Here is a 15,118-nt window from a genome sequence, read left to right as displayed (position 1 = left end):
ATCATAATGCTTTCAACATCTAGTCATGCAAAGATAAGTCAGGTATAATAGTGGGAACGAGGAACTTTCAGGTGGGTATGAATTATAGTCAGAGCTGAATTAAACAGAGAAAGTAACCAAGTGCCATTAAGATCACTTTTGAGCATTTTAATTCAAAACTCACTTCAATATGTGCTGGCCCCTGTAATTTATATTGTGATAAATGCTATGGAGGGAAAGGGGTGGAAAAAATATTAAAAACAGTTCTTAATCTCAAGTAGCTTATGATCTAGTTAGGGAGGCAAAAGAAACTGTGAAGAGACATAAAACCAGATGTGATTAGGTGCTAATCTGTGGGTCTCTATCAGAAGAGGGAGAGAGCAGTGTGGACTAGAGAGTGGAGAAAGCTTCATTGGAAACATCCAAAATTCTGAAGCCCACCAGGAAGGACAGAATGTGGAGAAGAGGAATTCCCTGGCAGTTCGCCCTTCCACTGCACGGTGCACGGATTTGATCCCTGGTCAGGGAACTATGATCCCGCAAGCTGCATGGCCAAAAAAAAAAGTGTGTGGAAAAGAAACAGTAAAGACACTGTACTAGAAGAACAGTGGACCAATCCAGACGTAGGAATAAGCTCACTGTGTCGAGGTGGTGGAGAAACGTGTCCCCCGGCTGGATAGCCACAGCCTCCACAGCACTCAGAACACCAGCTACACAACACCTCCTATCTGTTCTGCACTGACACCCACACCTCTTGAAAATTTGGATTCAAAGCTTCCCTCAATAAAGGGAAGCGTGTTATATATCATCACACAGCGTGTTATACTTTATGAAGTGTTCATTCACCCATTTAATCCTTACCCTACAGACTTTTACATGGGTTTGGAAGTCCCAGCCACAGCAATCAGAGAAGAAAAAGGAATACAAATCGGAAAAGAAGTAAAACTGTCACTGTCTGCAGATGACAGGAGACTATACATAGAAAATCCTAAAGATGACACCAGAAAACTACTAGAACTAATCAATGAATTTGGTAAGGTTGCAGGATACAAAATTAATGCTCAGAAATCTCTTTCATTCCTATGCACTAACAATGAAAGATCAGAAAGAGAAATTGAGGGAAGAATCCCATTTACCATCGCAACAAAAAGAATAATATACCTGGGAATAAACCTACCTAAGGAGACAAAAGACCTGTACTCAGAAAACTATAAAACACTGATGAAAGAAATCAAAGATGACGTAAACAGATGGAGAAATACACCATGTTCTTGGATGGGAAGAATCAACATTGTGATAACGACTCTACCACCCAAAGCTATCTACAGATTCAGTGCAGTCCCTATCAAATTACCAATGGCATTCTTCACAGAACTAGAACAAAAAATTTTACAATTTGTACGGAAACAAAAAAGACCCCGAATAGCAAAGCAATCTTTTTTTTTTAAATAAATTTATTTATTATTTTATTTTTGGTTGTGTTGGGTCTTTGTTGCTGCACGTGGGCTTTCTCTAGTTGGGGCGAGTGGGGGCTACTCTACATGGTGGTGTGCGGGCTCCTCATTGCTGTGGCTTCTCTCTTTGTGGAGCACGGGCTCTAGGCGCTGGGGTTTCAGTAGTTGTGGTACGCGGGCTTCAATAGTTGTGGCTCATTGGCCCTAGAGCACAGGCTCAGTAGTTGTGGCACACGGGCTTAGTTGCTCCGTGGCATGTGGGGTCTTCCCAGACCAGGGCTCGAACCCATGTCCCTTGCACTGGCAGGCGGATTCCCAACCACTGCGCCACCAGGGAAGTCCCAGCAAAGCAATCTTGAGAAAGAAAAGCAGAGCTGGAGGAATCAGGCTCTCCAACTTCAAACTATACTACAAAGCTACAGTAATCAGGACAAGTATGGTACTGGCACAAAAACAGAAATATAGATCAATGGTACAGGATAGAAAGCCCAGAGATAAACCCACGCACATATGGTCACCTAATTTAGGACAAAGGAGGCAAGAACATACAGTGGAGAAAAGACAGCCTCTTCAATAAGTGGTGCTGGGAAAACTGCATAGCTACATGTAAAAGAATGAAATTGGAACACTACCTAACACCATACACAAAAATAAACTCCAAATGGATTAAAGACCTAAATGTAAGACCAGACACTATAAAACTCTTAGAGGAAAACATAGGAAAAACACACTTTGACATAAACCACAGCAAGATCTTTTTTGACCCACCTCCTAGAGTAAAGGAAATAAAAACAAAAATAAACAAATGAAATGGGACTTAATTAAATTTAAAAGCTTTTGCCCAGCAAAGGAAACCATAAACAAGACGAAAAGAAAACCCTCCGAGTGGGAGAAAATATTTGCAAACAAAGGAACAGACAAAAGATTAATCTCCAAAATAGACAAACAGCTCATGGAGCTCAATATCAAAAAAACAAACAACCCAATTGAAAAATGGGCAGAACTAAACAGACATCTCTCCAAGGAGGACATACAGATGGCCAAGGGGCACATGTAAGGATGCTCAACGTCACTAATTATTAGTGAAATGCAAATCAAAACTACAATGAGGGGACTTCCGTGGTGACACAGTGGCTAAGAATCCACCTGCCAATGCAGGGGACACAGGCTCGATCCCTGGTCCTGGAAGATCCCACATGCCACGGAGCAACTAAGCCCATGCTTAGTTGAGCACTGCACTCTAGAGCCCATGTGCCACAACTACTGAAGCCTGCACGCCCTAGAGCCCATGCACTGCAACTACTGAGCCGGTGTGCCTTGAGCCCGTGCTCCACAGCAAGAGAAACCACTGCAATGAGAAGCCCGCGCACCACAACAAAGAGTAGCCCCCGCTCGGCAACTAGAGAAAGCCTGTTTGCAGCAACGAAGACCCAACTCAGCCAAAAAAAACCCAACCAAACAAAAAACAACTACAATGAGGTACCACCTCACACCGGTCAGAATGGCCGTCATCAAAAAATCTACTGGGCTTCCCTAGTGGCACAGTGGTTAAGAGTCTGCCTGCCAATGCAGGGGACACGGGTTCGATCCTTGGTCCAGGAAGATCTCACATGCTGCAGAGCAACTAAGCCCATGCGCCACAACTACTGAGCCTGCGCTCTAGAGCCTGCAAGCCACAACTACTGAAGCCCGCGCACCTAGAGCCCGTGCTCCACAAGAGAAGCCACCACAATGAGAAGCCCGCGCACCGCAACAAAGAGCAGCCCCGCTCGCCGCAAACAGAGAGAGCCCGTGGGCAGCAGCAAAGACCCAACTCAGCCAAAAATAAATAAATAAAATAAATAAATTTATTTTTAAAAAGTCTACAAACAATAAATGCTGGAGAGGGTGTGGAGCAAAGGGAACCCTCTTGCACTGTTGGCGGGAATGTAAATTGATACAGCCACTGTGGATAACAGTATGGAGATTCCCTAAAAAGCTAGAAATAGAATTACCATATGACCCAGCAATCCCACTACTGAGCATATACCCTGAGAAAACCATAACTCAAAAGGACACACGTACCCCAGCTGGTTCATTGCAGCACTGTTTACAATAGCCAGGATATGGAAACAACCTAAATGTCCAAAGACAGATAAATGAATAAAGAAGATGTGGTACATACATACAATGGAATATCACTCAGCCATAAAAAGGAATGAAGTTGGGTCATTTGTAGAGATGTGGATGGACCTAGAGTCTGTTATACAGAGTGAAGTAAGCCAGAAAGAGAAAAACAAATATTGTTTATTAACGCATATACGTGGAATCTAGAAAAATGGTACAGATGAACCTATTTGCAGGGCAGGAACAGAGACGTAGACATAGAGAATGGACATGTGGACACAGGAGGGGAAGGGGTGGGTGGGACGAACTGGGAGGTGAGAATTGACATAAATACACTAACAAGCATAAAACAGATAGCTAGTGGGAACTTGCTATAAAGCACAGGAAGCTCAGCTCGGTGCTCTGTGATGACCTAGATGGGTGGGAGGGAGGTCCAAGAGGGAGGGGATATATGTATACATACAGCTGATTCACTTCATTGTACAGCAGAAACTAACACAACGTTGTAAAGCAATTATATTCTAATAAAAAAAAAACTTTTACATAAGCTACTGAGGGCCAGAGGGTCACAAGACTTGCTCAAGACCACACGGGCAAGACCTGAATCTAGGCCGTTGCCCTTCAAGTCCTCAGTCCTTTCCAAAGGACTCTCTATCACATCCCCACCCCCTGCTTCTCTTTCTCCACGCATCCTCTTCCTCTCCTGTTGATGGCCATCTCTGCCTGGTCCCCTCCACCACTGGTCTGTATGCCCAAGAGCAGAGGCCACATCCACCTCACTTACCTGTCTAGCCCCTGGAACCTAGAAAAGGGTCAGGCACATCGGAGGCACTAAGTATTAATTAATTAGTTTTTTTATAAATTTATTTATTTTATTTATTTATGTATTTTCAGCTGCATTGGGACTTCGTTGCTGTGCACGGTCTTTCTCTAACTGCGGCGAGCGGGGGCTACTCTTCATTGCAGCTTCTTCATTGCGGGCTTCTCACTGAGGTGGCTTCTTTTGTTGTGGAGCACGGCTCTAGGTGTGCGGGCTTCAGTAGGTGCAATGTGCGGGCTCAGTAGTTGTAGCTCGCGGGTTCTAGAGCACAGGCTCAGCAATTGTGGCGCATGGGATGGGCCTAGTTGCTCCGCAGCATGTGGAATCCTCCCGGACCAGGGCTCAAACCCGTGTCCCCTACATTGGCAGGCGGACTCTCAACCACTGCGCCACCAGGGAAGTCCCACACTAAGTATTTATTGAATAAATGAATGAGTTATAAAAAAAGGAAAATCTGCAAGGAAGGAGTGAGTTCAAGAATGGAAAAGAAACAAAATTTCTTCTTTTCTCCAATATGGCCCCAGTTCAATGCTGGAATAAAAATCCTCTAGATCATTTTCAGACTCCTATTTCATTTGACAGTCATGATAGACAAAACATACAGTGAAGCAGGCAGGGTAACTTACAAACACCTTTCCTAAAGGTAAGTAAACAGTAATAAGTCCCTCTGCGATGGTTAAGAACATTAATATACCCTCTTTTAGCAGAAGTTGAAGCTCTGGGAGGTTCAGAAATTTGCCCAGGGTCATATAATTTTAAGTGAAATTTTGACGGTGAATATTGATCCTGTCCATACAGCAGCATACTTCATAAATTTACAACTTTGTAAGGTCAAGACTGCCTTGGCTAAAAGATATCCATGCTCCCCAATCTTTGGTTTGTACAAGTACTCCAGAGAGGTGGGCAAAACCCACATGACCCCGAAATCAAATGAAAATGAAACGGCTATCAGGCAAACACAAGCGAGGACAGCCACAGTCAGACACCTTGGGAAAGCACGTAGATCACTTTAAGGAGGACACTAAAGCCAAAATAACAATGAAAGTAGCAACAGTGGTAACAGTAAACACTATTACTTAACAGAAACTGTTTTACACACGAACTCATTAAATCCTCACAAAAAACCTCAGGAGGTTGGCACCACTGTTATCTCCACTTTACAGGCGAGAAATGTTCTCATTTCAACAGTTCCTCTCCACCTTCAAGCAGAAGGGCATCACAGGAGCAGGAAAAGATGTATTTCCTTGATGGGTGTGTGCACACAAACACTGATGTGCCACAATTTACGTGATGTTTTTAAGATAAAATTTTATTTTTATAAAAGTTATAAATGTTCGCTATCAAAAACATAGCAATATAGAAAAGTACAAAGAATGAAATAAATGCCACTCATAATCCCATCATAGAGACATGTTACATATATAGATAGGGTATAGCTACATGTGTGTAAACACACACAGGGTTTTTCACTTAATAAATCATGAGCACTTGCCATGTCATTAAATACTTCCCTAGAATAAGATTTTTAGTGACCATATAAAAAAACTGCAGAGAACACACTATAGTCATAAACCAAGAGAACACGCTATATTCATAAACCAAGATTTTCTCAAAGTGTTTTAATTTCCACTTTAGCTGATGAGATCTCCTAGGAAGCAAGCAGAGGAGAGAAGCACTTCACAAATGTCAGCTGATATTAGTTCCTCCTTTAAAAGTCTTTTTCCTCAAAGTAGCCCTGTCAAATTATGACATTTAGATTTCAAAAACTCATTCCCTTGAACTGATACTATTCACTGAGAGTTCCATAATCTCTACACAGAGGGGGCTTTGAGGTTGCAGTCTGGTTAGAAGGGGGCAGAGGACTTGCCTTGAAACTGCACTGGTAAAGCAGGCACACTAGTCTCACTTAGAAAATATGTTTATTTGAGGTGGCGTAGGCAGTATTAGAGGAAAATATGGAAGGTCAGAGTCTCTGGAACCATCTCCTTGGCACAATCAGTGATCATACAACCAAAAGCAATTTCAAATGTGTAAGAAGGGAGTGCCGGACTCGCTGGCCAAACTCCATTAAAAACTATCATAATTCTGTAGCAGGTAACAGACAGCATAATCAAATTTTGGATCAAAATTATTTAAGCTGAAACCCTATCATTCATCCATGATTTCTCCCTCTCCCTCACCCCTACAGTAATCCCTCACCTTGTTCCATCAGCTCTATGTCCTAACCTACCTCACAGCTGGCCCCTTCTCACCAACTCTGTGGCCATGCCTGAGACAAATCCAGTACACTTCTCACGTGGACCACCGCATTGTTCTTGTAACAACTGCTCTCCTGCTTCTACACCTGTCCCTGGAATCCGGATTCATACAGAGCAGTCAGAATAAGCTCTCTGACTTCAACAAAATTAAAAACTTTTGTGCTCTGAAGGATATCATCAAGAAAAGTAAAAAGACAACCCACAGAATGAGAGAAAATACTTGTTAATCATACATCTGACAAAGGACTTGTATCCAGAATATATGAGAAATGCTTAAAACTTAATAATTAAAAGGTTTTGTTGTTGTTGTTGTTGTTGTTTTTTGTGGTACGCGGGCCTCTCACTGTTGTGGCCTCTCCCGTTGCGGAGCACAGGCTCCGGACACGCAGGCTCAGCGGCCATGGCTCATGGGTCCAGCCGCTCCACGGCATGTGGGATCTTCCCAGACCAGGGCACAAACCCGTGTCCCCTGCATCGGCAGGCGGACTCTCAACCACTGCGCCACCAGGGAAGCCCAAAAGGTAATTTTTAAGTGGGCAACAGATCTGAATAGACATTTCTCCCCGGAAGACATACAAATGGCCAATAAGCACATGAAAAGATGCTCAATATCATTAATCATCAGGGAAAATGCAAAACAAAACCACGAGATATCACTTCACACTCACTAGGATGGCTATAATCAAAAAGACAGATAAGTGTTAACAAGGATGTGGAGAAACGCATACATTGTTGGAACATTGCTGGAACCCTCATACATTGCTGGTAGAAAATAAAATGCGGCAGTCACTGGCAGTTCCTCAAAAGGTTAAACGTACAGTTACCATATGACCCAGCAATTCTACTCCTAGTTATATACCTAAGAGAAATGAAAACGTATGTCTACACAAAAACTTGTATACAGAATTTCATATTACTATTCATAAAAGCCAAAAAGTAAAACAACCCAACTGTCCATCGACTGATGAATGGATAAACAAAACATTGTATATCCATGTAACTGACTATTATTCAGTAATAAAAAGGAATGAAGTACTGATATATGCTACAATATGATGAACCTTGAAAACATTATGCTAAGTGAAAGCAGCCAGACACAAAAGACCACACATTTGCATGATTCCATTTATATGAAATAGCAAATGGCCAGAATAAGCAAATCTACAGACAGAAAGCAATGACTGCCTGAAGCTGAGAGAAGAGAGTGGGGGTGGGCATGACTGCTAAAGGACATGGTGTTTCTTTTTAGGGTGGTATGTCCTAAAACTGATTGTTGCATAACTCTGTGAATATACTAAAAAACACGGAATTGTACACCTTGAATGGTTAATATATATGGTATGTGAAATCTCAATGAAGCTATTACCCCAAAAAAACACACCCAAAAAACCCAAAAAACAAAACAAACAAGAAAAAGAAGAATCAGCTCTCCAACATGCATTCATGACAAAAATTTCAGTAAACCAGAAACAGAGGGGAACTTCCTCAACCTGATAAGGAATATCCACAAAAAAAACCTAACAACTAACATTACACTTAATGTTGAGAAACCCAGAGCTTCCCCAACTGGGCTTCCCTGGTGGCACAGTGGTTAAGAATCCACCTGCCAATGCAGGGGACACGGGTTCAAGCCTTGGTCCAGGAAGATCCCACATGCCGCAGAGCAACTAAGCCCATGCGCCCAAACTGCTGAGCCTGCGCTCTAGAGCCCACGTGCCACAACTACTGAAGTCCATGTGCCTAGAACCCGTGCTCCGCAACGAGAAGGCACTGCAATGAGAAGCCCGCGCACCGCAACGAAGAGTAGCCCCCGCTCAACGCAACTAGAGAAAGCGCGCGCGCAGCAACGAAGACCCAATGCAGCCAAAAATAAAAAATAAATATGTAAATAAATTAAAAAAAAAAAGCTTCCCCAACTGAGATCAGGTACAAAGCAAGGATGTCCCCCTCTCACCACTCCTTTTCAACATTTACTGGAAGTTCCAGCTAATGCAATAAGACAAGGAAATAAAAGGTACACAGATTGGGAAGGAAGAAATAAAACTATGTTTGTGGATGACATGTTTATCTATGTGGAAAATCTGAAAGAATCAATAAAAAACTCCTGAAACTAATAGGCAATTATAGCAAGGTTTCAGGATACAAGATTAATATACAAAAGTCAATCACTTCCCTATATACCAGCTATGAACAAGTGGAATTTGAAATTAAAAACACAGTATCATTTACATTTGCATCCCCCCAAACAAAACACTTAGGTATAAATCTAACAAAATATGTAAAGAGCTATACAAGGAAAAGTATAAAACTCACATGAACAAAATCAAAGAACAACTAAATAGAGAGATATCCCATGTTCACAGATAAGAAAATTCAATATTGTTAAGATGTCAATTCTTCCCAACTGAATGTACAGATTCAGTGTAATCCCAATAAGTTATTTTGTGGATACCAACAAAATAATTCTAAAGTTTGTATAGAAAGACAAAAGACCCAAAATAGCCAACACAATATTGAAGGAGAAAAACAAAGTTAGAGGACTGATACTACCCAACTGCAAAACTTATTATAAAGCATCAGTTATCAAGACAGTGGTACTGGCAAAAGAACAAATGGATCAACAGAACAGAAGAGAAAGCCCAGATATAGACCCACATAAATACAGCCAGCTGATCTCTGACAATGGAGCAAAGGCAATACAATGGAGCAAAGACAGCCTTTTCAACAAATGGTGCTAGAACAACTGGACATCCACATGTAAAAAAGTGAATGTAGGCATAGACTTTCACAAAAATTAACTCAAAATGGATCACAGGGGCTTCCCTGGTGGCGCAGTGGTTAAGAATCCACCAGCCAATGCAGGGGACATGGGCTCCATCCCTGGTCCGGGAAGATCCCACATGCCGCGGAGTAACTAAGCCCGTGCGCCACAACTACTGAGCCCGCGTGCCTAGAGCCCGTCCTCCACAACAGGAGAAGCCACCACAATGAGAAGCCCAGGCGCCGCAATGAAGAGTAGCCCCACTCGGAAACTAGAGAAAGCCCGCGCGCAGCAACGAAGACCCAACGCGGCCCCAAAAAGGACCACAGGCCTAGATGTACAGCACAACAGCTATGAAGCTTCCAGACGGCGACACAGGGGAGAAGCCAGACGAGCCTGGGCGCAGGCGCCACTGCAAACAGCACCACCAGAGGCACGGCCCGGAGAGCAGCGACTGACATATAAAGCTTCCAGACGGCGACACAGGGGAGAAGCCAGACGAGCCTGGGCGCAGGCGCCACTGCAAACAGTACCACCAGAGGCACGGCCCGGAGAGCAGCGACTGACAAGCTGCACTGCATTAACTTCGGCTTTACAAAAGACAGCGTCAAATGAAGGAGAAGCCAAGCCACAGATTAGGAGAAAAACTGCAGAACGGACCTATCTGATAAAGGGCTGTTATCCAAAATATACAAAGAACTTTTAAAACTCAACAACCCAATTAACATACAGGCCAGGGCTTCCCTGGTGGTGGTGCAGTGGTTGAGAGTCCGCCTGCCGATGCAGGGGACACGGGTTCGTGCCCCGGTCCGGGAGGATCCCACATGCCGCGGAGCGGCTGGGCCCGTGAGCCATGGCCGCTGAGCCTGCACGTCCGGAGCCTGTGCTCCGCAACGGGAGAGGCCACGGCAGTGAGAGGCCCGCGTACTGCAAAAAAAAAAAATACAGGCCAAAGATCTTAATAAACACCTCACCAAAGAAGACATACAGATGTCAAATAAGTCTATGAAAAGATGCTCCACATCATATATCAGGAGAATGCAAATTAAAACGAGATACCACCACACACCTAGTAGAATGGTCAAAATCTGGAACACTGACAACACCAAATGCTGGTGAGAATGTGGAGCAACAGGAACTCTCATTCATTGCTGGTGGGGATGCAAAATGGTACAGCCGCTTAGGAAGACAATTTGAAGGCTTCTTACAAAACTAAACATAATCTTACCATATGATCCAGCAGTTGCAGCCCTTGGTATTTATCTAAACGGGTTCAAAACTTATGCCCACACAAAACCTTCACCAGAATGTTTACAATATCTTTATTCATAATTGTAAAAATCTGGAAGCAACTAGCACATTAGTAAGTGAATGAATAAATAAACGTTGGTACATCCAGGCACTAGAATATTATTCAGCACTACAAAGAAATGGGCTATCAAACCATGAAAAGACGTGGAGGAACTTGAAGTGCACATTACTAAGTGAAAGAAGGCAATCTGAAAAGGCTGCACGCTGTATAATTTCAACTCTGTAACCTTCTGGAAAAGGCAAAGCTATGGAGACAGTAAAAAGATCAGTGGTTGCCAGGGTTTGTGTGGGGGAGGGAAAGGGATAAGTAGGCAGAGCACAGAGGATTTTTAGGGCAATAAAAATACTGACACCATAAAGATGGATACATGTCACTATACATTTGCCCAATGCTACAGAACGCACACCACCAATCCTAAGGTGAACGATGGACTCTGGGTGATTATGCTGTATCAGTGCAGGTTCCTCAGTTGTAACAAATGCCCCACTCTGGTGGGAGATGCTGATAAAAGGGGAGGCTATGCACACGGGTGGGGCAGGGAGTAAACGGGAAATCTCTGTAGCTTCCCCTCAGTTTTGCTGTGAACCTAAAACTGCTCTGAAAAAAAGTGTCTAAAAAAAAGAAGTTCTTTGAAAGAGAAATGGGTGGATCTCATACCACTCACCCTATTCAACATTCTACAGTGGTTCCCCAGTGCTCTGAGAATAAGCAAATACCCTTCTGTGGCCTACAGGCTGTGTGGTCTGACCCCTTCCTGGCTCCCCCATCACATCTCCACCTCTCTCCACTCATCCCCCAAGCTCTAGCTCCACTGGTCCACTCTGCCCTCCTCAGGCTTCAGAACTGACTACTCCCCCTACGATCGTTCATCTCTCTCCACACACCAGGCTTCAGAAAGGCCTTCCCTGATCAGATCACTTACAGTATCCATCAGTCCCCTCCTCCTTCTAACATATCATCTTGTTTATGTCCTTCATAATTCTCATCACAACCTTTAATTACTTTATTTGATAAACAGTTTAATGATCATCTCTCTCATGAGAATGTAAGCAACATAAACCCTCTCTTGTTTACCAATGAAAAGCCTCGTACGTTAACAATATCTTTGGCACGGAGTAGATGTTCAGTAAAGATTTGTTGAATGAATAAGTAAAATGTTAACTTCAGGTCTTACTGCAAAAAAATATTCTCAATCCAATCTTTAAAATCAATAATGCTTCCGTGGTTCTGAATATTTCCATTAAAAATATAAAACATCAAAACATTCTTCTTTGAGGCAGGATAATTCTCTCCCCCATTAACACCACAATCCCATACACCTGGAAGGTGGGAGCTGACCTTCACGCTGACTGATAGCACCCAAATGCCTGATGGGCAGTTTTATAAACTGGAGCTAGGACTAGTAACACACAGTCTAAATCATCCACTTAGTACAACGATCAGAAGTTGCCAGAGCCCCCTGACAGCTCTAATGGTTTAAGGGGTCTCTCCAAAATCTCTAGGAAGTGACAGTCACTCCCTGTTGCAGGGTCTTTTTTTTTTTTTTAACATCTTTATTGGAGTATAATTGCTTTACAATGGTGTTTCAGTTTCTGCTGTACAACAAAGTGAATCAGCTATACATATACATATGTCCCTATACCTCCTCCCTCTTGCGTCTCCCTCCCATACAGTCTATTTTTAAAGTCTGGCTACAACATCCACTGTTCTTTTAAATGTTAAAATCTTATGGCTGAACATAATGAGATGGAGGCAGTCATTTATCTTCCAGATGAGGTTTTGTCACTTTTCTGATCCCAAGCCCGCTGGCTAGCCAGTGCTCAGAGTCTAAAGCCTGATGACAGCATGAAGTTGAGCAGTTCAACAAACCAGTCCGCATCCAGCTTCATCTCAGGCCACTCTTCCAGCCACATACTCCACACTGCAGCCACAGTGAGCTTCCCACCACAGTCCCTGAACACACCATGACCTGTGTGTCTTTGCAAAGTCCCTTTCATTCCTTCCCCGTCCCCCATACGCATCTTGTAAGAACAAGTTCTCCACAGGAAGCCTTCAGCCTCCCTCTTTCACAGAACGCTATGAGGGCAGTTATCACAGGGCACCATCATGATTTGTTCTCTATCTTCCTCAATGGCTTCTTTCTAGTCTTCATCTACATCCTGTTCATCCACAAATTTGCAGTGGCTTCAAAAGACCAATAGGGAGTGTGGTACAATCAACGCTCAACACATATTTGTTGAATTAATCTCCCTCAAAACACTGTGCCAGAATTCCCCAAGTATGACAGAACAAAATATAAAGCCACTCTACCTCAGTTATGTCCATGATTATGCAAAAATTCACTGGTCTCTTATGTCTGGATCCAAAGAATACGTTCATTTAAAATTGACACACACTTGGAACAACAGCTCACTTCCACCTCAGCAGTTCACAGAGCCATCAACTACTCCCTCTGGATTCTATCAAGCTCCTTGAGCTCCACTATATCTAGAAATCTCTCCATGCTTGACTCCGAAGCTTGTCTTCATTATGTGTGCAACAGTTTCCTCATCTGTTCTTCACTTATTCTAAGTTTAATTAACTGCTCTGCCTGACGCCTGTTTCCTTCCCTTTTTCCTCATTAAGTTCTAGGAGCTATTTTGTTCAAACTACATACAAGCTAATAAGAAATGAGACCTTCCTCAAACTTGAAGTGTAATTTCTCTAAGAGAAAACTGAAAACAAATCCAGTAGGAGCCAATCTTCTATTGAAAAAGACAATGTGACAACAAAATAACTTAAACCTAACAAAAGCTGCTTACTAGTCACTCCTTCAGGAGAGGACTTTCCTTATCCCACCACCAGTCTCCAAGCCAGTCCTGAAAACTCAAATAGAGCATCCCCTGTATCTATGCCTGCTGGTTCTCAAGTTTGAAAGCTCCCTGAGGGCAGGGACTGGGTCTGTCTGGTCCACCACAGCATCCCTAGAAGCTGGTATGTGGCTGGCATACAACAGGCCCCAAATAACTATCTGCTGAATGAACCAACAAGAGATGTTGGGAAAAAAAAAAAAAAAGCAAGGTCAGAGCTTTGTCAAGGTACATTGTAGCTGGGTGAGAGAAAGTACAAAACGCCTTGCAGCTCCTTGCAGGAGTCACTGGTGACCACAAAGGCTGCAGTGGCTTTATTCCCAGATTCTGCCCATGCTGGGATCTGGGTTTGGGGATTTCCAGAACTCCTTTCCTTAAAGTTCTCAAGACCTTGGCTACAAGGAGGAAGTTAACCCCAAGGGCAACTTATCACTCCAGCAGGTAAGGCAAAGGTGCATGCATGCTGGTACCGCACACTCTGCCTACAAATGTTAACAGAAGCAACAGAACAGAATAAAATTCCTGAATCTCAGCGAGAAAGTGAGGAAGAACAAAGGGAAGGGAAGAGAAAAGGAAGTAGGGTATGTGGGTAAGGAGAGCAGGGGCTAGCCTTTATTGAAATGGACCGCGTGCCAGGCACCGTGCTGAGCAATTCACACGCACTGACCCATTTAATCCTTCCACCAAGCCAGAGCTAGAAACTATTACCATCCCTACTTTACTGATGATGAACCTGAAGTTTAGTGAGACATCACTTGCCCTGAGCACACAGCTAGGAAGGGGCAGCGCTGTGAGCCGGGTCTGACTCGAGGGTACCCCACTCTTCAACCTGCACTCACTATTCTGCCTCTGAGGCCTTAAGGCAGGACTGGGAGACGAGTCGTTCATTTATCCATTTAACGAACACTTACTGAGCACCTACTGGGTACATGCCAAGGCGTGGTGCCAGGCGCTGGTGGGCGGATGAAGGGACGGGGACTGAGAGGGTCGGGGGATAAGACGCAGCGTCAATCGTAAGACCACGGAGCTCGGCGCCTCGGGCCCGCGGCGCAAAGGGGATGCCAGGGTGCGGCACAGGGGAGGGAAAGCGCCGAAGGGGAGGGGCGAGCGAGCCGGGTCGCTTGGGGCGGAGGGCCCGCGGGAGGCGCCGGCCGACCCGCGGCGCCCAGGAGAGGTGGGCGACGACCACTCCTTCGGCGGACTGACAGCTTCTGCCGGGCACGGAGCCCGGCGCTTCGTGTGCCATGGCATTCGGCCTCGGCGGTCCGGCACGGGCGAGACGGAGTCCGGGAAAGGGAGGGAAATGGGCAATGAGACCCTGAGGCGAGGGAGAGTGGCCCAGGGGCTGCGTGAGCGGCGGCGGGAAGGCCGAGGGAGGGGCGCGGGGCCGGGCGGTGGGGCGGGCGGCGTCGCGGGCGGCGTCGCGGGACTCACCTCCCGCTGCAGCCCCTCCGGACTCTTCGGCCCGGCCGGGCCGGAGGAGGCGGGGATGAACTCCGAGCCGCGGGGACTGCCGGGAACCCGTTCCCTGGGCAACGGGGCCGGCACCGACGAGCGGCAGCTGGCTCCGCCGGCGGCT

At 44.8% G+C, this 15,118-nt stretch overlaps 1 protein-coding gene across 4 annotated transcripts in view; it reads right to left on the bottom strand.

The window, feature by feature from the left end:
* The window catches only part of TECPR2 (tectonin beta-propeller repeat containing 2), a 96,015-nt gene extending 80,909 nt beyond the window's left edge, over positions 1–15,106 (bottom strand). For all 4 annotated transcript variants that reach the window (XR_009563210.1, XM_030883319.2, XM_060295309.1 and 1 more), the window contains exon 1: positions 14,974–15,106. The gene's annotated coding sequence lies outside the window, so the exon portion shown is untranslated. The remainder of the gene's footprint in view (positions 1–14,973) is intronic.
* Between the last annotated feature and the right edge of the window lie 12 nt (positions 15,107–15,118).

The sequence above is a fragment of the Globicephala melas genome, chromosome 2, assembly GCF_963455315.2.
Source record: "Globicephala melas chromosome 2, mGloMel1.2, whole genome shotgun sequence".
In the NCBI taxonomy this organism is placed as follows: domain Eukaryota; kingdom Metazoa; phylum Chordata; class Mammalia; order Artiodactyla; family Delphinidae; genus Globicephala; species Globicephala melas.
Note: the sequence above shows the minus strand (reverse complement) of the source record. Positions and strands in the feature narration are given on the sequence as shown.